At 41.8% G+C, this 26,108-nt stretch overlaps 1 protein-coding gene across 2 annotated transcripts in view; it reads left to right on the top strand.

Annotated features, from left to right (window-relative positions):
* Positions 1-1,241: 1,241 nt before the first annotated feature.
* Positions 1,242-26,108, top strand: part of Nlg-5 (neuroligin 5) — a 251,955-nt gene continuing 227,088 nt past the window's right edge. For both annotated transcript variants that reach the window (XM_076432492.1, XM_076432490.1), the window contains exon 1: positions 1,242-3,017. The gene's annotated coding sequence lies outside the window, so the exon portion shown is untranslated. The remainder of the gene's footprint in view (positions 3,018-26,108) is intronic.

The following is a 26,108-nucleotide window of genomic DNA, read 5'->3' as shown; positions in this document are numbered from 1 at the left end:
TATATAACGTAAAAATTCCGTTGTGTAAGTGTCTCGAGCTTCGTGTACAAGGATAACACCGGTGTGTTTTCGTTCATTCAGAGTTCTTCGAAAGCTTCCACCCTCTGCGCGACAGCGAGCGTTCAACAGGGTGCGGACACCGTGGCGAACTCCGTTGGAAGTTTTTTAATCGAGTTCCTATAGAGTTCCCTGTTACGATAAATCTTGAGTTAGTAACTGCATCAACGTTTTTGCTTGCTACATGTCCCTTTGTCTTGGCGGCGTGTACGCGACAGCGAAACGTCGCGCTGGGTCCGTAACTTCAAGGCTTTAACTACTTACACGTGACTGTAATTACACATACAATACTTGTACAGTCGTGCATGACTTACTTCAACGTAAGTACGTATGTACGTTCGCTTAGGGTATCGTAGAATTATGCGTGCGCGGAAACTATTATCAAATAGCTGCACATACTACGTGCTGGCTGGGGCGGTATCACGTTGCTCAAGGGTGGTTTAACTCAGACGCGTTGTTATTTCTGTGCAGACCAAGCAAATACACGTGGAATTGCTACATTTTTCATCCAATTAGCGAAATCACGAAGGTGTTCTTGTGGGAAATTACTTATACATCGAGTACTACATAGTAAATTCGCATATCTTTAACAAAAGGTTTTCGAACGTTACATATTAAATAAAAGAATTAATGAGGTGTCTACCACAATCCAGAGTAACCCTAGCCGGAAATCCCATTACGTTCGTGTTCTTCAGCGGTAATCGAGCGAGCCGTTTTGTCTTCGGGAGCTGACGCGACCCACCTGACGACTTACCTGCGTGCAACTCCGTGATAACGCAGTGCGCGGCTCTTTGTGAATCAGGTACGCGTATCCGTTTGCGTGGCGCTCTTGCTCGCGGCGAGGCGCGGCGAGACGAGGCACATGGGGTAGAACGGTGCGGCGTGGCTCTCGCAGAGCGTGCAGAGGCGAGCGCGCCTCTCCTTCGCCAGCAATGTACATTCCTCTGGCGCGGCGTCAGTGTCTAGTGCGTGGCACACGGGATCTCTCGTGTGTACACGCGAGCATAACCCGCGGCGGTGAGTTTACAGACGGACGGACGCAAGGACGGACGGACGTCGGATCGATCCGTGGTCGGTTGGTAGAGGGGAGAGAGAGAGGGTGGCTGACGGGGTTTGGTAGCAAGAGGGTGCGAGGGAGTCGAGAGGCAGAGGGGGCACGAGTTTACGGAGAGGAAGGGAAAGCCGTATCTCTGAAGAAGGACGGAGATCCTTGCGCTGGTTGCGCCGTCGCAATGGCAGGACCGACGCGACGTCGGGATCCGTCGGTGTTCCCTGGGTGGGGGATGAGGGGATCAACCTTCCATCTCCTTCCCGCGAATCAACCCCTCCGACGTCCTTCTTCGCTATCCTTACTCTCCGCCGTGTCGTACTCTACTGTTAGTTCATTCTTTCCCGTGTTTCCTGCCCCTATACCTTTTTCGTCCCTCTTTCTACCCTTCTCCGCGTTCAACCCCTACACCTCGTGTCCTCCTCCTCTGTCGCGACAATCTGTCCTTTTCCCTCGTCCCTCCACTCGGCCAGTCTCCCCACCACGCTTTGTTTCCCTCTGCCTACACCCCTCTTCGCCTATCGCTTTCCATCTCTTCCACCAACCCTGCCGTTCGACCCTGTTTCACCCGATTCACGATCTCGGTCCGATTCACGTGTGTCTCTGCCTCTCTCTGTTCGCCCACCGTCGAACAGTTACGCCGTCTTGCTCCGTCGCACTCGGCGACAACCCCCCTCCACGATCTCTTCTAGCTGGCCTGCAAAAACAAGCATACGGCGATCCCCAGTAGCACCCTGGTACACAGACCAGGCCAGAACGTCACACCGGGTGGCCCTGGCACCAGGTGTAATGTGGCTCTTCTCTCTCGCCGTCACGACGACGTCACACACGGAACAGCCCCACCGTCACGTGCTACCTGCGCGTCACGCGCTCTACGTCACCGTCTGACCTCCAATTCCCATTGTATCGATGCTCCGGGAACAGGGACTGTCCGATCGGCCGTGGATCTCGTGACTGGCTAGATCGACAGCTCGCCTAGGATACCCCGTGTCTGATCAGAGGTCTAAGCGCAGCGGGATCCTCTCCGCGGATCCTCCACATGGGTGATAAACGATTCTGTGAGACGTTCGTGCACCCGGTCCCAGTGACTCGCGCGCCCACCATGATCTCCCGGTCGATCTGATCGAAGATCTTCGACGTACCTTCTCGAGGTGGATCCTGCGTTGCACTGTTCGAAGATTCGTTTCTAGTGCTTCACGATTCAATTTCGGAATAAAACTCTTCGAAGATCTCGCGATCGAATCGCACAGTAGCAAAGACACACAGTCGGTGTGTCGAGCATCTTCTTGAACCCTCATTGTCAGCTGACGCGAGACCTCCTTCAGACTGTAATCCGATTGCCAGCGACATCGACACCTGCCTCGAAGAATCGCTAACAAGCTGCCTATTGTACGGAATCCCACCTTGAATCCCTTTGTTAGATCGCCGTACGGTTCCCGCCACGTGACCCGGAAGACGCCATTGGGCGTCAAGTTCTCCTATAAACGGGGAATCGCAGGTTTCTACTATAAATTCGGCTGTTCTAGGTGACCGTGACCAATAAGGTTCTCCGAAATCAGTGACGGGTGTGTGTGTGTTTGTGTACGAAGGTGGAGGGGTGGGACTAGAACCGCGAACGTGACGCGAGCCATATTTAGTCGGTCAGTGGACGTCGCGCACGCATCTCAAGAAACGTGCTCCATCGGTGTTCGGTTCACCTGTCTGCTTGCCTAGTTGCCTGCATGTGCGTGCGTGCCGTAACTTGTTTACTCGGATCAGTGGTAACGGCAAGCGCCGGTGATCGTCACGTTTCCGAAAGTGATTCGACCAACCGAGTGCACCGGACTGCCAATTATTTCGGCAGAAGAGATTGGATACAAATCGGCCAGGCTGCCAGGCGACGCTGTTAGGCGCTGTTGCGTGTCACCGACCTGTGAGTGCGATGTTATTCATTCTTTTATACTTCGAAATTGGTGCGCTAAGCCGCACGAATCCTTCGTACTCGCCTTTGCGATACGATTTTCTAATACGATACCCTCGAACCAGTCACGGTTACTTTGGCGAACAATGCTCGTTGGTTTTCCAGTAGTACAATGATAATTAGGCTGTGCTAGGCAAGAGTTGCTTGCGAATTATAAGCTGTCAGAAACGCTTACGTGATATTCAACTGTGAATGCGAAATTAGGCACAATCTAGACATGCATCTGGAAATGTAGACGTTAACATTGTAACATAAGTTGGATTTAATCTGTGATATAAACAATGCTGACCAATTTAATTTAAATCACTCGGTCGTAACTCTATTCTTTCTTTTTCGTTACAATTTGTACGATAACATATATTGTTGAGCGGTGCTTTCTTTCTGTGGGTCGAGATAAATACATCGTGGATCGATCACACGAGGTATAATATTCTGCTTATATTGATTCCGTTCCATAGCATGCTCGAAATAAATCATCTTATAACCTGATCGAGATTCCGTTCCACGGTATGCCTGAAATAAATCATGTTATTATCTGAGCTTCGTTTTACAATATGCTCGGTATAAATCATTTTATGATGCGGTTATATCAGGTATTTCGTTTGTAGGGATGTCGTGTTATATAGTTTCGAATAAATCATTTTCTGATCGGATTATACGAAATATGTTACATGCACGAGACACCGTCAATCGAAATGGAAATTAATGGGGTGAGGCACATCTTTTTTTTTCTATGAAAAATTCCCAAATAATAGGATACTTTATTTATTTTAATAAAAATCGATAGTTTGTCTAAATAGTTGCGCCATATTATGTTATAAATCTTTCGACACGTGTATACATGTTTCAGTGATAAATGATCGAAAATTGTTATTGAACCATCTGTTGACGAAACTTTTCTCGGAACAGTTTTAGTCTAGTTTCCATCTCACTGCGGATTTAATGTTTTTCTTGGATACTTGGACGAAATTGAATCATTTTCGAAGTTTAATCGCCGATGATCAATGATCCAGTGGAGCTGTCTTTCGTTGTTATTCACAAATAAGGCGTTCCTTCGTTGTTTCTGGGACGAGAGTGGATTGGGCAATCTTGTTTACCAGACGGGGCGCATTCTGTCGTGCGCCTATGCCTTTTCCAATATCGAGAGTTACTTTTCGACTGTCTTCAATTTTCTCCTCCATTTCGATTGGCCCTCCCGATGTTTCTCGTTTCACGACTGATCGAAAGCAGATCTTTTTACCGTCACGATGATGAAGAAACCCGTGGTCCTCTGTTATCCTCTAAACTTTTCTAGAAGAACCCACAACGAAATAAAACGGGTTGGTTCTAGTAAAACACCCTGTATAATTGATTATCACAGGTTCGTACTACACTGGTGTTAATATTTTTCCCACGATAATAATCATAACATATTTCACAAACTCCCGAACACGTGTCTCGAAACTCCCCCATTAATCACGTTTATTTAAACAAAAATCCATCTCGCGTTACTCGCATCATTAATTTCGCCTTTGACTGAAAGCAAGTTTGTACGTTGCCTCTCTGATGGACGTTTCAATTAAGATCTTCGCCAACTTGTCGTTCAATAAATAAGTTTCGCGCAGCCAACAAAGTTGTCATTGTCATGGTCCGCAATTTTGATATATTCTTCGTGAAAGTTACCCAATAACATACGCAGCTACATTTATCGTTTATCACTTTACCCAGATAATATCTTTTCCCGTATTTTACAAAAGGTTACGTCACATTCGATAAAATGTTACGGCTACAAAGACCCCGTTACCGTTGCCAGACAAACACCGGTAACGAACGTGCTAAGCTTGGAAATAAAAAGATTAGCAGAGAGCGTGGATTTATCTTTTAGAATACGTATACGCGATTGATTCCGTTGCCATAGCAGCACCGATATATATCCGAATTATTCAATCTTCAATTAAACGAACGTTTATATCCTCCGGTATTTACAATTAATCCTTTCGCGTTCGAAATCTCCTGCGATTTGACCGTCGATAGAAATCTTGAAACAGAGATAATAACAATATGTTTCTTTGTTTGATCGCTGTCGAGTTAATGATTTCTCGTAATTCTGCAAAATACGAGGCCCATTTCTGAGAAAGTGTAGAATTTCGAAATAAATGTTTTCAGTTCTTTTATGTGCTCCTCTTTGGCTCGAATAATTTCGCAGAAGAGCAACGAATATCCATAATTATTTTAATATTTCAAGCTTAAATATTTTGGTTACGAAAGAATAAAATTTTATTTTATCTTAAAAAAGATAATCTCAGACATTTGATTGCTTCAAGTACTTCTGCTCCTCAAGGGTTAGCACAATGTATTATCTTTGCCATAATACCATGCCTTCACGATTATCAAAATTTCATTCACGATCTACCGTGTCTGCAGGAGCAAAATCCTGCTATTGTCAGTTTCATGATAATCCCAAACACGACGGTGAATAATAGAGTACGATGCTTCGCACGAGCCTAACTAGGGTAGAACACAGAGCCGCATGATAGGACAGAGAATCAGAAGAATCAGTAGAACCAGTAGAATCAGAAGTGATTTTCGAACCGACCGGTCTCTACTTTGCAGCCGGCAATTCGATCTTCGATCAATCGTCTGATCGGCGTTCGCTCGAAAGGCTGCCAGTATTTCGATGAAAATATGGCGAAATAGTTTTCTGAGGGTGGGCGCGGGCGGGTATATGTGTAAAGGGGAGGGGGTGGGGGTAGCGGAACGTTTCAGACAACCTGGAAATGCACTCTGTTGCGTCGCGCTTTGCATATCTAGACATTGTATATATCAAGTTATCCTTTGTACATCGCGACTGACGGGGAACTGGCTTCATTTATCTTGCTCCCCTTTACATATAGAGCTGCGCACATGTGCATCCGATCACTGCCTCCCTCCCTCTCTCTCTCTCGCTATCCCTCTCACGATTTCTCGCTTGCATATGCACACACACATATTCACGCGCACGCACACATAGCTGCGCATCACCGAGGTCTATTCTCTTGCTCGTGATTTTTCAACCGGACGATCCTTCACCGCTGGCACTCTGATTACGTTTCTACGTTCCCTGAATACCGGCGGCGGTTATACGCATAACGGGCCACGGTCGTCCCTCCCGGTCGAACCGGAAAATTGCGAACGTGAAATCGAGAATGTTGCCGCGAGATTTTTCGCCGCCTTTCTCCGGGCATTTTTCGCGATCGATTTTAGACCGCGTCGGGCGAAAAATGTTCCGGGGATCCTTTTGTGCCGCGGGCCGCCGACTCGGTGATATGTATGCCACCGTTGTGGCGATCGCTGGTCTCCTCCCCTCCCCTCCCCTCCCCCTCTCTCACTCTATCTCTTTCTGTCCATCCGGAATATTCCCTTCATATCATATGGGGTGCCGTGAAATGGTATTCGCAGCGAAAGTCGAGCGGATCGAGAATGCCTTCCGGTGGGCACTGTGTAATTATTGTTCATCTTTTCTTTATTGTTTTAAACGGGGTTTCTGGTCTTTTATTTTAGAATTGTTGAGATTATAATGATGCTTTCAGTGGTAACGATTATAGATCACGGAAAATCGTAAGTTTAAAAGTAGGTTTAGTGTTGATGCGTTTATGTGTGCACAGTTCCCCAGGATCATAGCACCCCCAGTGAGGGACTACTCTCTAAAATTCCTCCCTCCACTGGCAACTGTTGAGAATAGCCGGAACCCTTCCTCTAATTATTGTTAACCCTTCTTTCTTTTGTTTTTGTTTAAGGGCAGTGGGGAAATGCATGTTACGCACACCCCCCTCCTGATAATTGTCGGGGGGGGGGGGGGGGTAGTGTGGAACTCAGCTTGACCGAGAAAAACTGTGTATGGTCGAAGCCATAGGCCCACTAAACCCCACCGGCCAGGGCCTGAAAAGTCCTTTCTTCTTCTTCACCCATGCCGAGAATGTGGTACTCCGATGATCCGCTTTCCGCGTAACAACCCGGAAGTATATTTCATTGGCTCTCAATTATCGATCATGTCCTTGTCCGTTTAGTTATTGTTAACCCTGGGACGACACTATGTGGCCGTTTTCATAAAAACAGGTGACAATAATTAGAAACTTTCACGTCGACAAATAGGTTAAAACTAGATCTTTCCGTAAGCTAACACTTGATACACAGAAGAGGTTGCAGACTTCTATCTGATCTGATTTGTTAAATAAATAACAGTCAAGCTCAAATATACAGTGTTCCCGCGATTGTTGTGAGAACCCCGGGAGTATCGAGTCTCAGGAAACGAAACGGTACTACGTTTTTTTACGTGTGTGTGCCGAACATAGATTTCTTGGATAACTTTTCCAAGTGTAAACGACGATCCCAGGTAAACAACGGTGCTAAGCAGGAAATAGTTGTATTGTACTAATGCCATTCCATACCTGAGAATGATACATCGAGTATCATAAAACCCCAATTTAAACACCCTAATACCTTGTAATTTCTTTGTAGCACGATCGACCGCAGAAGGGGGAACCCCCCAGTAGTGGGGATAAAAAAGGTCACATCATCCGCATACCCAAAAGTCACATCAATCGCGGGAACACTGTATTTTGAAGTAGTCAGTCAGTTCAGTTCTTGAAAATATCTTCACTTTTCGTGATGAATGCACAAAATCAACAGTCTGGTCCCAAGTAGAAGGGTAAATTACACTATTTCCAGCATCCGAACGAAATTCCGTGAATGTTCATATTAACAAAAACCCGAGGGGTTGGGGGTGAAGCTGAAAGAAACGAATTTCATCGCGACGTTTGCCCACCTAATGCCGAGCGCAGGGGCAACGAACGCGACGCTTGACGACGCGGCGCGGCGAGGGAGGGTTAAAATCACAGTAAACACTTTTCCGCGAGAAGATACTCGTCGTCGCGGAGTCGAAATAACTGTCGCCCAGGGCGAAGAAAAATACTTTCCTCGCGGAAAGTGGAATTTCCTGATGCGCGGGTCTAGGAGCCTCGTGCAAACAACGCGAGCGTGCGCGTGCATAACGCGTACACATATACATACATGTATTTACGTGCCACGAGCGCACGCGCGCGCACTGGCGGGCTACATGGGCTGGGGTCGACTTTGACTCGAAATTGAACGTCAGATAATTCACGCGGAAGTAATTGAACGTCCGTGATGGAAAAAGACGCGGTGCGCTGGGTAATAGTGGGGCGTTGCTTGAAAATGGAACTCTCGACGCTCGAATATTTGCACGGGGAAAGTTAACTCTTTGGCGTTGAAAACGCCTCGGTCGTGCACCTGTCGCGCTAATATTTGTTCGCGAGCCACGATCGTATCCCGCGAATTCGTGTTTCAACGTCGAACAACCAGAAGATCGTGCCTACGCCTGTGACCGGCTTAATTAGACGCGCGCGATTCCTTAATTGAGTAGTTGACGTCTGCGTGGTAATCAAACGCACGACTCGGCTCCTGATCTCGACAAAGACTGGGGATTCGTCTGGAAAATGTTGATGCTTTAACATTCTCTTCAACTTGGAGAGACTGTTTTTACGACGCTCGTGGACGTCACGAACATAGACCAGATTAGGGGAGGGAGCACGAATCGAGGGGAAAAAGTTACACTATCTTTAGACAGTGGGGATACAAGCTCGATCTGGCGACAAAATATGCGTGCAACACTATTACACAATACAACTAATTCTAAACTCACTTTTTCGACTGTGGCACGTAACTAGGGATGGGATCAAGTACCTCACAAACAGGTTCGAACTTCGATTGATTGAATTCGAACTCTTTATAAGTACTTCGAAAAACACAAACAGTACTCCTAAGTATACTCGAACCTATGCCACACAGTTTCGAACTTTTTATAAGTACTTTGGTAAACGGAAATAATAATTGCAAGTATATTCGAATGTTGGTCGAACAGATTCGAAACTTTTATGAATATCGTACCGGAAATTCTCTGATTTTTCTAGTCATTATTTTTTTTACATTTAGAATCAATTATGTTGTCCTCTAATGCATAATTAAATTCAACATGTATAACTATAATTTCATAATCTATCGGTAATATTATTTTTAAATAGTTACGAATTTAATCAAGAAAGTGCTTAAAATCTATTATGCAGTTCTGGTTTCCAAGATTCGAGTACTACTTGTGTGAAAGATTCGATTCCTTTCAACATCGAAGTACTTATATAAGTATCTTTTCGAAACCTTGTAAGTACTCATGCCGAGTTTCGATATCAGTTCGTATAAAATGAATACTTTTCATATATAATCATTGAAGCATTATTGCTTTTGAGTAGTAATCGAAACCCATGAAATGAAACTTGGTTATAGAAATTGGCTCGGACTCGTGACTACATATTGAACTTAATCCCATCCCTACACGTAACGAATAACTATGTGAAAAATCATCTAGTGCGGAAGTTATTAATATTCACATACAGAAATAGCAACTTTAAAGTTTCTTGTGTCCGTCATTGCAATTATTTCAAAAATGCGAGGTAAAATTCCCACCGACCAGAATTTTGTGGAACCGACAAAGAGAATTGAAATTTGGAAATAATTTGTACGGACGACCCGGGTAAATTAAAGAGCGCGGATAATGGATACCACAAACACCACCTGATTCCAATAATTATGTGCTGCGACTCTGTCTAACGAAATTCATTTTATTTAAATTAGTCTGCCGGGGGGCCAGTACGAATGTAAATTAGTAGATTAATTAAATAGATAATCGTAGTACTGTTGTTCTTCGTTTAATCCCATTTATTCGTACATCCTGCTTGCTCATATAATCGTCTCTTTATTCCAACAAACCGAACGGGTAACAGTTTTGTGCTGTTCAATATGAAGCCGGTAGTATTGCACACTGTACAATGGAACAGAGATTACCATGGGATTAATAACAAGTCGGAATTCAAATGAAATAATCTAGACCAGGAAACAGTGTAATATGGAAGGATTATTTCGTATAAGTTTCTCCGTCAGAAACTCAAATGTATTTATTATCCGTATTTGCATGCGAGCTGCTATTGTTTAAAGCGAAATGTGCGTTTGTAATCAATACCTGCAGCTGAAAGGTTCGGGAAAGCGGAAAAATGCATTCTTAAAAGTTTTACAATGAACCGAAATTTAATTGTTCACGGCATCGCTTGCGAAGGATATTAATTAATAATTAAATTTAATGGCATAAAAGTAAAGCATCATACAAAAATATTCGATTTTGTTGACGATTTCCGAATTCTTATCATTTTCTAACAGCGTCACGTTAATCCTGATAGGATGAGCTTCCAATTTCTGCAGAAGTATTACAACGTTCGCATTCAGCGTCAGAAATGCTCATTTACCTTCGGAGCAACCTTTATTCTGAGTTATAACTTCTCTGAAATCACTTCCCAATTAAAAGTTATTTAGTAATATGTTATTAGGGAAAAAGTTTTCAACATTCAAGCCGTAAGTTCGCGTCGTGAAATATTAATGATAAAAATGAGGGTGGAACTGCAACCACATTTACACAAAACAACACGAAAGAGTACGCCATTACGTTGCTTGCAAAAAGCACTATAATTTTCTGTTATTTCCATTTATCAAATATCGATTATTTGCCTGCACAGCCATTTTCCTAATGCCCGGCAGGGTTGGGCATTAATCGTTTAAAATTTTAATCATGATCGATTGATTAATGTATACGTTTAAAAAAAGAAATCGTCGAAAAATCGGCGATTGATTCGATCGATTGATTTAATCGTCAATCGTTGATTTAAAAAAGGAATCGTCGAAGAAAAACATAAAAGCACGTAAACAGAATTTGTATTATGGACCAAGTGACGATACACCTAAACTCAGTTTACATTTTTTTTCAGTAGTCATACAGTTCTGATTACGTATTTCATTTCGAAATTTCGGCAGTGTTAATCATTAATCAATTATCCGATTGACGGTTAATAATCGTTAATCACAATTAACGATTAATAAGTATTTAATCGCTAACCACAATTTTTTAACGACTAAACGAGGAGATTAATTTCGATTAACGATTTAAGTAGAAAATCGTCAATCGTTGATTAAATTTTTGCCCAACTCTGATGCCCGGTATGTTTAACATTAAAAACTATTATTAAACGTACGATTACTGTCGACTGAAGTTTCTCGCGCACTGTGCTCGACTCGCAAGAAATCGCCGAGGAAGGAGCGCGTTGCTGATTGGTAGGAATGGGAGGGACACGCCTCACTTTACACGCATATTCGGTACGGGTCGCGCTCGTCGCACGTGACGTCAGAGATTAGACAGGACCCCGTTGTCCCCGTCCCGCGAGACTCCTCGCGCGAAACAAAATAAATAGTGGGGATGACCTATCCGTAACGAGACACCGCTGTTTGTACTTAACAACACAAATAACACGACGAGCGTGTATCGCCTATGAAAACTGGACGAAACTTTCCGGCAGATCGGACATGAACAACGACGATTCCCCGAAGACTCATACTTAGTTTCTTCGGTTCGACCGAATCGTAGCATAGTCACTCGAACATTCCGCAACTCACGGAGTTGGAGCAAACAGCTAAACCGTGTCGGACACGGTTCGGGACAGAGTAGCTTGGTTCGGGATCACGGGAGGGTGGAAAGTTCATTTCCGGCGTCAGCCGGCGTCTCGTCGAAGAGAAATTCACTGGCTGTCGTCTCCGTCGTCGTCGACGTCGCCAGGGGAAAAACTGTGAGCGAGCCTTGTACATCTCCGTGTTCCCCGACACGATCAAAATGGATTGAGACGCGGGATAGAAAAACGCCGGCAACGGTTCGCGAAGACACACACTCTCCTGCCGTTAGTATATATCGGAGGAGCTAGGAACATCAGGTGGCCGTTGCGGGACGGGATTCTCCTCTCGCGGAGTTTATGCGAGATAATTTCCAGCGGCCGAGCATTCGTCAGTGTCACCCAGCCCCGGGAAGAAGCTGTGTAATACGCAGAAAAAGTTCCCCACGGTCGCTTGGACAACCGGCGACCCCTTTGCTCTTGCTGCCACCGCTTGCTCGATTCGACACGGCTTTTCCACCGAGTTTCTTCTCACTCCCTTAGACTGTAGACCAACGCCGGGAAGGTTGTTAGCCACCGAGAACTTTAATTTTTCATTCCTAATGTCCTCTCCGCGACCGAGGTGTCCCTACTACTTATCCCCGGTCTTCAACGGAATCGCACTCCTCTCATGTTGCCCACTTTTCATTCTCCCCTCCACTGCGAGCATTAACCTCTGTCCTCATTGCTGAGAATTCAATCGAGCGCCTCCGTTGATTTATATGCAGTCAATACGACCTTTTCGAAAAATTTTTGTCGGTTACAACTTTTTTACGTGGGCCTATGACATTTAAAAAATACATTTTCTGGATCTGTGTCGTTTATACATATTCTGAAAATTTGTAACTGTAACAGTTACGGTAGAGATCTATGCGACAGTTAAAGATGGAGAGAAGCAATTCAACATCTTTAATCTTTATGACCTTACTCTTTACGTGTGTTGTCAAGGTCACCTTCAAAAAAATTGTTTGAATTAATTGCAAAAGTAGGAGCCAAATAGAAATCATTGATTTGAATGAGCTGAAAGTAATACTGACGAAAATTATAGTACTTTTCCTTTGCGGTGTCACGTCTGGAATTAATGATAATTAGACAGCGGATCTTTATGCAAGATAAACATTTTCTACCCGAATTGCAACAACCTGGAGTGAAATAGAAATTTTTTTTTAATATGTTTGATGGGTTGAAAATAATTAGAACAGTGTATTTAAAATCTTTTATTCTATTTGCTGTTTTAAATTACATTTGCAGAGTAAGTATACTCGACACAGATTTATAAAACGTATTTTTAAAATTTTCGATACAGGCTCGCATGAAAAAGTGAAAAATTATTTAGCGAGTCTGGAGGTTTATTGGAGCAGCAAGATACATCTCCGTTCATTATTACTGGAAAAATTTATCTTATTATTATTATTATTATTATACACGCAGTATGGAATTCCTCAGAGAGTAAAGGTTCATTAAAATAATGAAGTACCACAAAAACAATCTAGTTCACTGTTTCGAATCTTATTTGGCTGTAGCAATCAGTAAACATTATTCGATAATTATTCCTCTGGATGTGGTCTTTAACACTTTCAATAATAAATTGAAATGATGGTCTCATTAAATGATGTCGAGTACCGGGGTTCATCTTTTATCGAAATTTTCGTGAAAAACGGCTCGAATATGCTCCGGGGCCGATATTTTCAATGCGACAATGCGTCGGCCGTTCTTCGACAAAGAGGGTGAAGAATGGGGATTACAAATTGCACCGATCTCTGCCGATGGGTTGACCGCGTTTTGAGAGATGGAAGGGAAATTGATTTTTTATCGCTGAGCGAATAGCTGCCACCGTTCCCGCGGAATTCTGGTGTTGGTTTCGCGGAAGGGATGAGTAGTACTGTTGTTCTTTTTTTTTTTGTCCAGGGGACACAGAGGAAATTGCATTTGGGAATGTATTTTAGACCCGCTGAATCCATTAAACCGAAACATTTACGGCCCCTTCTTTCGCCGGTTTCAAATTTTCACCTTGTCTTCCACATATCCCACTCAATTTATTTCCTTTGCGCTTGGAGAACTTTTATTCCCCGTAAGCTCGCTTCTCTGAGTGCTTTCAATTATTCCCGTGTTTACTAGATAGATCTTAATGGTTTTCTCAATTTTTAATTTCACAGAATGTCAGATTAAAGGAGTAGACTTCTTTTTCCTGGATTCGCGTTCTCGTTTCTCGATAATACAAAAATGGGGGTTTTCAGTAGTCAAAAACGCCAGATAAAAGATCGATCTAGGGCGCTATCGCTCTCAAAAGTCCTATTTCTCGTTTGCGAGGCGTAATTTGCATTATTCGCAGCAAGTACCTATAAAAATAGCTACTTGCGCAGTTGTATGCTTCCGAATAATGCAAATTACGCCTCGTAAACGGAAAAATAGGACTTTTGAAGGCGACAGCGACCTAGATCGATCTTTTATCTAGCGTTTCTGGCTACTGAAAAACTCCATTTTTATATTATCGAGAAATGAGAACGCGAATCCCGGAAATTCAGGAAACCCTTGCAATCCTGGAAAAAGGAGTCTACTCCCTTAAAATCGTCGGAAACTATGGTATTTACGGGAAAGTTCTCTGAAAAATGTAGCGTTCTACTAAAAGTAGGTCTTAAATGGGAAAAATATAATATATACAGTGATCGGATTGTTTCGGAACAAAGTGTGAGCATTGACACAAATCGAAATAAACGTTTTATAAACAATTTGTTTATATACTTTTATGAAAAATTGACAAAGCCACGGAGAACATTCTCGCAAAGGAAAAAGTCACTTCAAGTGACTTCACGAATCACCCCTTTCAAGGAGGTGCAGCATTTTCGAGACACCCTGTGCAGTTCGATGAAAATAACGTGAATAAAACTGGTCTAATACCATGAATATTCACGCACCCTACTGCACACATAGTTGATGAAATAGGGGTGCGGGCAGGAAAAAGGAATGTGACCGACGATCCTATAATCGTGCCGAGTAAATTGAAACGTATTCGGAGCGGGGAAAATCCCACGGAAGAATTCTACTCCGATAAATGTCCTCCGGCGGCGTGGCGCGGTAAGGCCGTTCAAAATCGGCGTCTCGACAAGCAGCAACCCTTAGTCGCTCATTAAACGAACGTTTTTTTCTTCTCTCTCGCTCGCCCTTACCCGGCGCGGCCGTTTTCGTGGTCCCAATTAAGGTTGCAGTTCCACACGATGGCTCGCTTAATCTCCTTCTCGTCCCGCGTTTCTTCGGCCGTTCGAGATTACCAGCGGAAACCAGAGGAAAACTGGGAAAGGTAGGATCGAGGAGACATGGACAGGCTGAACCCACCGGGGGTTTGAAACGTCACTGCGGCAGCCACTGGTTTCACATGTGACTACCATGGTTTTTAATGATAAAGAAAATATTCCATCAAAGTCTTGAATATAATTATACAATAAATTGCTTGAGCATTCATTAAATATGAAAAATAGTATACTGTATACATACATTAGGCAAAAGAATCCATAATTTAATGAATATTTATAATACTGTGCTGACAGAAAATATTCGATCAAAGTCCTGAATATAATTATACAATGAATTTATTTGAGCATTCATTAAATATGGAAAATAGTATACTGTATACATACATTAGGCCAAAGAATCCATAATTTAATGAATATTTGTAATACTGTGCTGACAGAAAATATTCGATCAAAGTCCTGAATATATAATTACACAATAAATTTATTTGAGCTTTCATTAAATATGAAAAATAGTATACTGTATACATACATTAGGCCAAAGAATCCATAATTTAATGAATATTTGTAATACTGTGCTGACAGAAAATATTCGATCAAAATCCTGAATATATAATTACACAATAAATTTATTTGAGCTTTCATTAAATATGAAAAATAGTATACTGTATACATACATTAGGCAAAAGAATCTATAATTTAATGAATATTTATAATACTGTGCTGACAGAGAAAATATTCGATCAAAGTCCTGAATATAATTATACAATGAATTTATTTGAGCATTCATTAAATATGAAAAATAGTATACTGTATACATACATTAGGCAAAAGAATCCATAATATAATGAATATTTATAATACTGTGCTGACAGAAAATATTCGATCAAAGTCCTGAATATAATTATACACGAATTTATTTGAGCATTCATTAAATATGAAAAATAGTATACTGTATACATACATTAGGCAAAAGAATCTATAATTTAATGAATATTTATAATACTGTGCTGACAGAGAAAATATTCGATCAAAGTCCTGAATATAATTATACAATGAATTTATTTGAGCATTCATTAAATATGAAAAATAGTATACTGTATACATACATTAGGCAAAAGAATCCATAATATAATGAATATTTATAATACTGTGCTGACAGAGAAAATATTCGATCAAAGTCCTGACTATAATTATACAATGAATTTATTTGAGCATTCATTAAATATGAAAAATAGTATACTGTATACATACATTAGGCCAAAGAATCCATAATTTAAAATGAATATTTGTAATACTGTGCTGACAGAAAATATTCGATCAAAGTCCTGAATATAATTATACAATGAATTTATTTGAGCATTCATTAAATATGAAAAATAGTATACTGTATACATGCATTATGCATAAGAATTCATAATTTAATGAATAATGAAAATAATTTAATGATTATTTGTAGTACCTGTGACAGAAAATATTCGATCCAAGTCCTGAATAGAATTGTCTAATGAATTGTATTTCAGCATATATTAAATATGAAAAATAATATACAGTATACATAGACATCTACATTTGGCAAAAGAGTCCATAATTTTCTAAGTGTTACTCTGTATGTATAAATGTTCTTTCGATATCTTTCGCTTCTTACGAGTTCTGAACATATAAACAAGAAGAACTGGTTCAGATGGAAAGGGTGGTTTCCACCCTTGGGGAATAAAATTACGCCAGCGAAATTCAGCAAAAGTTGAAGTAGCATACAATAATATAACTTGCAAGCCACTGATTTTCTAGCTTTCTTGTGTTATTATTTGGCTGCGAATCTTTATGCATTTATAGGAAAGTTGAGTAGATGAAATTCACAGCTGTTGGAACATTTTAAAAATTAAAGAGATGGCAATATATGATTCCTCTTCTATTGAAATTATTCAGGCAAGAAATAACATTCAATTCGGTTTCTATTTCTTGCAATCGATGCAGATGATTTGTATTTTGCATAAAGATTCGCAGTCTAGTTATTGTTTATTATGGATACTTTTGGCAACTGATTGTTTTCAATTCCTAATAGTCGAATTATTATAATTAGTTACTTGAGTGTGCTCAGGGGGATATTACAAGCTTCGATGGAACCCGTCACGGTTGTTTAGATCCAGGGTTGGTTGCCCTATTTAACGGTCTTATTAACACATTTCCATGCGACTGCGTCATGCTACGGTGGCCACAATGGTGTTCGCGCGGAAAATTTAAATCTTTTCGAAAAATCGCGATTGTTTAACGCTTTATCGAGTAATCGGGTCGCGCACGATTATTCCATGGAAAAGACACGGTTTTGCCGTTGATTGAATATTTTTTTCGCGCACATTTCACTGCACAGTAATTACTTTTTAAGAACCCGAATTCACTGGAACGTGCATTTAATTAACACACTTATTTAATTAACGTATTTATTTCGTAAGGTGTTACGGACGAATGTTTTAATTATCCGTTCTGATCAGTTCACGCAAAATATTGTTGGAGCGTAATTGAATTTTGAAACGATTCTCAGGTATTGCATTCATAATTAATTTTTCCGTTAAACACGGAAACTAAATTGAAAATCCCGCACACCAATTGCCTTCCGTGCGAATTTTAATGAACCATATTTACGCCTTACTTTTTACGAATTTTATTTAAAGCAGACGATCCACTTATTATATAAAAGTACGATTTTTTAACAACAAGTGTTCGCAGAACGTACGGATATTTTCATCCCGTATATTATTTCTACGTTCTTAATTGCGAGCTGCATGAATGGCGAATAATCGTTGTTTTTATCCAACAGGAAATTGTTGTGATAAGATCAAATAAAACTGTTTATCTTCCACTTGAATTTAATTAGCACCTGTCTGATTCGATCGGTGAAGTGGAGTTTGAGAATATCATATTAACGAAATGCGCCCGACAGAAATGTATTTGCAGACAGCAACGAAATTTTCCCAATTTCATTTTATTGACTTTTCAGTAACATTTTCAATATTGTTGCACCGAGGTGAAGTCCTCGGTCAACAGAACTCGATGATTGAGAACTTCGCATTAATTGTACGTAATTGCGAAAAAAAAAAAAATGGAAAAAGAACCGATAAAATTAAATTGAATAAACTTCATCGACGCGTGGTTATTATTGACTTGAACTGGACAAGTGGCCGGTAATGAGGGACAAGCTCGCGAATAGGGACACATTCAGGTTAATTCACACCGAACTTTACATATGCTCGAAGCACGAAGGTATGAACGGAATTATCGTTTTCGTTCATCCCCGTTCATGATTCGCAAAATGGACAGCCATCGAAGTTCGACAGGACTCGAAACTATTTTATAATGACATCATAAAGTCCACGCGTGTTGCAATATTCATGCCGCAATTTCTGTGAGAGCAGCCTCTTCCACGCGATATCGCATTACTTCGCGATGGCGATCGCGTTGCCCGAAGATTTTACACCGCCACGGCAAGATGGTGTTTCATTATCGAGCGTCAAATAGAGCGATATTTCAAGGATATTATGACCATAAATTAAGACCCGTTTTCCCGGCTGCCCGGAAATTTTCCCGTTACTTTCTTAACGGATCCATTGAGAGCTTGACGCGGGGTGGGGCCACGGAACTTGAGAGACTGAAAATTACTCCGCCCTCCTGAGAATAATGATTTTTCTACGGAATGCGGACGCCGATATATTATTGCGCGGATGTAATAGCCTTCTCTTTATTCTTCTTTTTTGTGTGTTACCGATCCACAAAGTCGAAATTAAAATGCTGACGGTGCGTAAACCGGCGACTTCGAAAACGATCCTGACGTTTATCGATCTCTCTATTTTAGCTTTATGGCACTAGGCGGGGTGTCATTCTCAATTTTATCGTTCGAAACGTTTCCTGCATCTCTACAATCTCGAGCAGGGATTTTATTGCAGTTAAAGGAATTGATTTGAGGTCTCCCAGGGGATTAGGACGCTCCCAAGTTCTTATCCACTTAACCTTTTATTTCGTTTAAAGAAATAGTTTCCTACGCAATCGCACAGTTTCGATTGTGACTTTATTGAAATCGAAGCGATAAGTACGAGAGAGCCAACAAGGGTATCACTTTCCATTTTCCTTCACGACTTGTTGAATTCTAAAAATTTAGATTTCAGTTGTAGATTCTCAACTTATCGAGATTGTGTTAAAAATAACGAAACGTCAATATATCTACTTTCCTTATTTTACAAATTCGCGTCTCGCGACGACTCGATCGTCGCTTCGGTTGCTGATCGACTTTTCGGCCACCGATCGTCATCTCGACCGCCGATCGTCACTTCGAAGTGACGCACACCACCACACATCACACATTACATTGTAAGGGCGTTCTTGGATCCTGAGTTTTAATTTCAAGACTGTTTTATTTCAACAAAATTGACTCGGATTCGTGAGTACATATTGATCTTGATCCCATCCCTAGTTACCACCACGCGATTTGACACTTTCTATATCCGCTGTCTAATTATGAACGTCGATTCCGATGCTCCGGGTCAAGCTGAACCCGGACACAGCCGGTTAATTTCTCAGCAGTTCATAAAACCGGACACCCTTTAGATTTTCCACTCGAGAGCGTAGCTGCTAATAAATTGTAGAACAGGGTCTTTTCTGTTTTATTGGGGGGAGGGGGGGAGGCAGACTTTATTCTATCCCGCGTTCCGACTCATAAAACATTACGTTCTTCCATTAAAGAGAGCGTCTCCGGTCTGTAGCGAGGATGGTGTGAAGATCTTGAAACTATTTAATATTAATTTCCTTTAACGAGACACTCCGCACGGAACGGAACGAAAAGCTGTGAGAAGAAAGGCTTGAGTCTTGTTACCGTCGTCCGCGCGGGGGGTTGCAGAAGAGGATAGAGGGATCGGGGCGCGTGCAAAATCTTGACAGAGTTACAAAGATAGCATCGGCGACGGGGAGACTATAATTGAACGGCACGTAAAGGGTTTCTCGCGCGGTGACGGCGAAGGGACGGACGAAACCGACGCTAACATCCCTTTGACGCGGGACGAAAACGACGCCGCTCGAAAAGGGCGAGTGCAGGCCCGACGACGATAATGATTTATTAATAAGCCGGGGATGGCCGACAAGTATAACGTCTCAAAGAGGGTGGGATGAGATGGAAGGAGAGAGAGAGAGAAGGAGAGAGAGGTCGTGGCCGGATTGGTCTCCATGGGAGTCAAAGTTGTCTTTGTGCCATTGCCGAGACGCTTCCTTCCTCTATCCACGCGATGACGAAGACCCGCCAGCTCGATGCACAGAATGGCAGAGATGAAAGAGAACGAAGATCGCCCCGGGGATTCTGAATCCGTGGTATATAACGCGTCTTACGCCCTTGCTACGGTTAACTTCATATTTGTCGACGGTAGTACGGTAATGCGAATATACTTGGTTTCCTTCTGAACTCCCGGGATTAATTCTTTGTTTCCGGGACGCCGGGTTTTCGAGAAACCTCAATTCTCTTCTGTCCAGCCAAAGACCCTTAACATCCGGACATCGTGTTTTAGCAGCTTGATCGCTTGAGACGTATGTATACATAAAGGGTTGTTTTTATAATGCGACCGATTGAGTTTTCTTCGGACGAAACATTTTCTAGGTGGTGGGCCCCAGGTCAATTTAATTTATTTAACAGTAAACCTACCACGAGGGGTCAAATTACCCATTTTAGATTTTTTATTTCACAATTATTGAAATTATAAAGGTGCTATTGAATATATTTTTTGACTCCAGTATACAGGGTGAATCACGAATCGTGGTCAGTAGAGATTACTCTGTTATTGGCAGTCCGATCGAAGATGTTTTTATCAGGCATAGCATGGTTTCAAGAGAGCTTCACGTGATTATAGCAGATTTTTCGTCAACTCTTTTTTTTATGGCTTTTCAAGGTCACCTTCAATTTTTTGCAAATATACCTATATTTTTTTTACGGCTGTTTGTTAGAGGATTTCAAGGCGAATTCGGAAACGTATCATAACATTAAAAAACTTGCAAAAAATTGCTTCTTTAATTTTTTTACAAAAAATTTGCTATTTATCACTTGAAAGTTTTTTTGAAACCATGTATATATGATAAAAACATTTTCGATCGGAAAACTAATAACAGAGTAATCTCTACTGATCACTATTGGTGATTCACCGTTTATATTTTATAGTAAAAATCGCACAAAATATAAATAAATTTGATCTTGTTATTTTTATAATACTATACACACATCAGTCACTTTTGATGGTCGGTAGGTTTAGTGTTAACCCTCATCCGTCCCTCGTGTCACGAACTGAATCTGTCCCTCGGTGTCAAATTGACACAGTGCTGAAAGATCGATGAAATTACATCTTAGGTTTTTCAGTTATGTGTTTATTTCACGCAACAATAATTACAACAAGTGTACAGTATGCACAACGTTGTAATTCTCAACAGCAATGTGATTTGTAGACAAGTTTCCGCGTGTCGAGGTAAAAATAAATTTAGGAATACACAGTAATATGTCGTCGTAGCTATATTTAATATCTTTTTTGTCAGCGATACGTTTAATTGCACGCACTCGTGGTTATACGAATCGTTTAATTTATTTTCATGCGTATAATTTAATTGCATTCCGAGGCTCCGGCGTTATCATCATTCCACGGCACCGTTCATTTGATATTCCCGCCTCTACCACACATTTCCCGCGTATTTTTGCTAATTGCTTTCTGTTTATGCAAGGAGCCTTGCATTTTCGTTCGTCGTTTTCCTCTGTGGCATGTGCATATCCGTGCTCGCGTATTACATGCCGCTGATTCTATTTCTTTTTTTTCCGAGCTGGTCAAAGTTGGATGCAAATTCCTGCGAAAATTCGTATTGTCAGCTTTACGTGGAAACAGCGGAGCCCGCTTTAGAATGCCTCTAACAATTAAAACGAGGTCTTCAACATTCAGTTTTACTAGAAATAGGTAAATCTGAACGGTTCCCGGACACTTTACAAGAGAAATCTTAAAAAAGGTAGTCGGGAATTTTATCATAATGATCATATCAGTTTGATAATGAAAAAGTAAAACGGTTGAGTTTCGACCTATGGTTTCTTTTGCGAATAAGACGCAATAACAAAAGAATTGTTGACCTTTTGATCTTGAGCGAAGTCGATGAAGAGGTAAATTAGATGAGAATTTTCGTCGATTCAAGTGTGTCTTCTAATTTCTTCGCAGAGTATCCCATGATAACAGACAGTTTTTGTCCTGCAATTCGGAATTCCGAAAGTTCAGAAGCCTCATAAAATTTTCTGAAGTCGCGCAGTCTTGCTCCTGCTCTTTGCCGACGTTCGTTCCGGGACGAATCGATTGAGAAAGTCGCGCGAAATCGACTCTGCGTGTAAGTTTGGGGACGGGTACGTGCAAGAGCAAGACGAACTCTCAAGGACTTCTCAACTCTTGAAGCACAATGGCCCGTCGGAATCATCTCGAGCTCGAAATTCGACGAAATTCGCAAACACTCGCAGGATTAAAAGCGAACCAAGCTGTTTACTACTTCCGAATACTCAGTCGAAGACAGCGAACTTCTCTGGATCATGCTCCCAGAAATGGTTACGCGAGCAAATACAGCAATGTGCGGAATTTCTCAATCAAGTTGATTAATCAATTCAGCTATCTAATCCGATAACATCAAAGTAATAATATTGCGTTGAACACAAATTACGTATAGACGACAGCGAACTTTCAAGACTTATGAAAGGTCCTAAAGGTTTTTTAGTAAAATCACTTACCTGATGTTATAATTCTACAGGCAAAATGGTAGTTGACGTTGACGATTACTGGCGGTGCTCCGTCTCTTGCGAAACTATTTTATTTTCTCAATCTAAAACAAAGTCTCTGTGTTATTGTTCCAACGATTTCGCTTGGTATATTTGAATTTATCTATTTTTAAATAAATGGAAAAATACCCGAGCAAAAAAACAGGCCCGTCAACGGTGCCTCGCGCGCATCCAATACTGTATAAACATGTCTCGAATGTTTTATAAAGCTATATGAAAATATGCTGCTGTGTTTTCGAGGATCTGTAGCAGTGTTTCCCAACCTATCAGGAGGCTAAGCTCACTTTGAATTTGATAAGATTTCCTCAATCTCTTAATTTGTTACACAAATTCTAAAAATTCTTTAACACTAAACCTACCACGAGGAGTCAAATGACCCATTTTAGATTTTTCATTTGACACTTATTGAAATGGTAAAGGTGCTTTCATTGGAATTTATTGAATATATTTTTTCTCTACAATATATGTTATAGTAAAAATCACACAGAAGATATAAATAAATTTAATCTTGTTATTTTTATAATACTATTGGGTTGGCAAGAAAGTAATCTCGGTATTTTAAAGTGAAATAGAGCCCAAATTTTTTATTTAAGCAATGAACTGTAATGAATAAGAGATTTCCCCTTTCGTTCGATGATTCTTTTGCCAAAAAGAACAAATAGGATAATATTTTATTGATTAAAGTTCATCGCTTGAATAAAGAAATTCGGTTTTATTTCACCTTAAAATACCGAAGTTACTTTCTTGCTAACCCAATATACACAATACACATCAGTAGGATTATTATTAAAAAACATCCCTCCGGTGAAATATTTCTGTCGCACACAAATTACTGTTTCCACAGCCTCTGGAAGAGCATACCGTCCAACTAGACACAGCAATCACTGTCAATTCGAAAGCGAAAATCTAATATACTGCACACTAACCGCAAGCCGTCTTCGAATTGCTCTTTTATCCGTATTTGGAGACTCGCTCGGCATTCCAACCACGATGATATTAACTTACTCTCGGCTAAAGAGTATTCACGGTGACAAAGGGTCGACCGACAGATCCGAGTCACAGTGGTCGCGCAATAGTATGTGGCCTTGCGTCGAAACAAGCCGGTGAACTGCTAGCTAAGTCTGAGGGTGAAAGCTGCTTGGCAAACTAATTAGCATACTAAATTCACCTGCGGATAAAAGCCGGCGCGTACACGGCGCGGCGTGGCGGTAGCGTGGTCAACGACGCGACGCGACGTCGCAACCGTGATCAGCTTGACGGAGTAGGCCGTGGCGCGAGACACGAGACGTGGCACGAGATAGTTGTCCCGTGTTCGAGGATGAAATGTCAATTAACGCTAAGTCGGCTGGAATGGGGTGGGTTTCGCGAGGGATGGTTTCCGTGCCAGGGAAATCCACGTTTCGTCTTTTTACCGGCGTTCGTTATCAACCGGCGCGGCGCGGAACGGTGACTCGTGTCTACTTCCGGAAGACTCGAGGGTTCCCCGGCAAAACAGCCCCGAAATTAGCTCAACTTCATTCTCCTCGTTTACTTTGATGAACGGACGCGGTTATGTTTAATCCTGGAACTGGGTCGGCCGGTCGTCGTGGATCCATGCCAGTCGCGACTGTTTAGAAGGGACTGGCTATTTCGGGGGTAGTTCCCTGTGGTTGTTGGATCCAGTAATGCATCAGAGGGAGGAACGAGTAGAGGGTTGATTTAAATTCAAGAAGGGAGATTTAGTATCTTGAAACTGGAACAGTTGGTCTCGATTTGGGGAAGGTCGATCGTTGAAGGACACTGGAAAAATAGTTAAGATGAGGGACAGTAGGGTTCATGTGATACTGAACTGTAAATATCAGGTCGTTGAGTATGAAACTTGAAAAAAAACTATTTCTGCCAAATAAAAATGATTTATTTTTCATGGAAGTTGATATCCATATTATTACGTTACATTTGAATGATCAATATGACAACTGAAGATGTCGCCTTGATATTTATTTATTTACAGTGGATCACATTAGCGACAATTACGACGTTAGTCAGGTTTCATACTTGACGACCGGGTACAAAATGGACGCGTACGAATTGAAATGGACCCAGCCTCACGGCGGGCAACAATTGGACACCGTTAATTCAGTTTGAACATTTGACGAGGCGAAGGACGTCGGAAGCCGATAAAAACAGACCGTTTCGGACAGAGAGGAGAGTGGTAGGAGATTACACGCGAATAGCGGAGGGGAGAAACTCGTAAACCACAATGACCGAAGCGTCGCGACGCGTCGCGTCGGCCGGATCTCGATATCCCGCGGTCTGAAAAGACGGAACGCGGGGGCGAAGAGCGGGTGAATGCACGGGGCAAGAGTCCTCGTCTGAAACAAGCGAAATAAAAAGAACTGCGTGGATGGACGGTGGCGGCTGTCCTGTGTTTAAGTGAAAACTTCAAGATACGAACTCTGTGCTGTGGGATACAGCGATAGGGGTGGTCGGTGGAGCGCGGGAGGGTGGTACTGAAGTTGCAGGGTAGCACTTGGAACACGCGCGCAATTTCCTGAAGAATGTTACCGCGCCGTGATTCTGGGACGGCGGCAAGCGGCGCGATGGCGGAACTGTTGCAGGCTGGCCAGCAGAAAAGGCAGAAATTACGCCCGACTGAAATTACAGGGGGGCTCCAATTTTGGCCCGTCACTCTCCCCGACGTTTGTCGATTACTTCAAATCACACGTACAGCGAGAAATACTGTTTTCAGTTATTGCGATGGACTTTTATTTTCTCATTCAATCTGTATCTGTTTCATCGTAGTGTACGCCATACCTCGTTACGCAGAATTTTATGATTGCCGTTTTGCCATTCCTTTCTCGTTTCTATGCAATGCGCGAACATTGCTACCCCCGTTCCTATATTTTCGGTCGAATATACGGGGTCGTTCTTCGCGAGATGTTTTCACAATTTTAATGTTGCGCACCTGCTATTTTTCCAGTTTCGATCATTCCACTCTAGATATCTACTTCTATTTTACTTGTACACAATTATTTGGAATTAAGGGAGGCGCCATTAAGCAACGAAATATTTCGAGAAAAATAATTGACCGCAGAAGAATAATCTGTGAACTATTGCGTCGTTACAGAGGTGCAGCTGCATCTGTTTCACTTAAAACTATGCTGCCGCGTTGCAGTTGCCTCGGCAATAAAAGTATTTTCATTATTCCCCTGCAGAAAAAAAGCGCCCCGCCTTTTACCCCGGCTAACATTGCAGATGCATTTTCATTAATTTTTCATTTGAACGGGCTTTCTGTTTTCATTTCGACGTCTCTAATACATCACTTACAGCCATATTTTTGTTATTAATCTCGCGAATGCACCGTGTCGCTTTTAATTATCCGAAAATATTTTTGTTTGGACCTTTTACGCAAGTTTGCCATTCGCAACTTCGCGTTCTG

The sequence above is a fragment of the Lasioglossum baleicum genome, chromosome 10 (genome assembly GCF_051020765.1).
Source record: "Lasioglossum baleicum chromosome 10, iyLasBale1, whole genome shotgun sequence".
Lineage (NCBI taxonomy): Eukaryota > Metazoa > Arthropoda > Insecta > Hymenoptera > Halictidae > Lasioglossum > Lasioglossum baleicum.
Note: the sequence above shows the minus strand (reverse complement) of the source record. Positions and strands in the feature narration are given on the sequence as shown.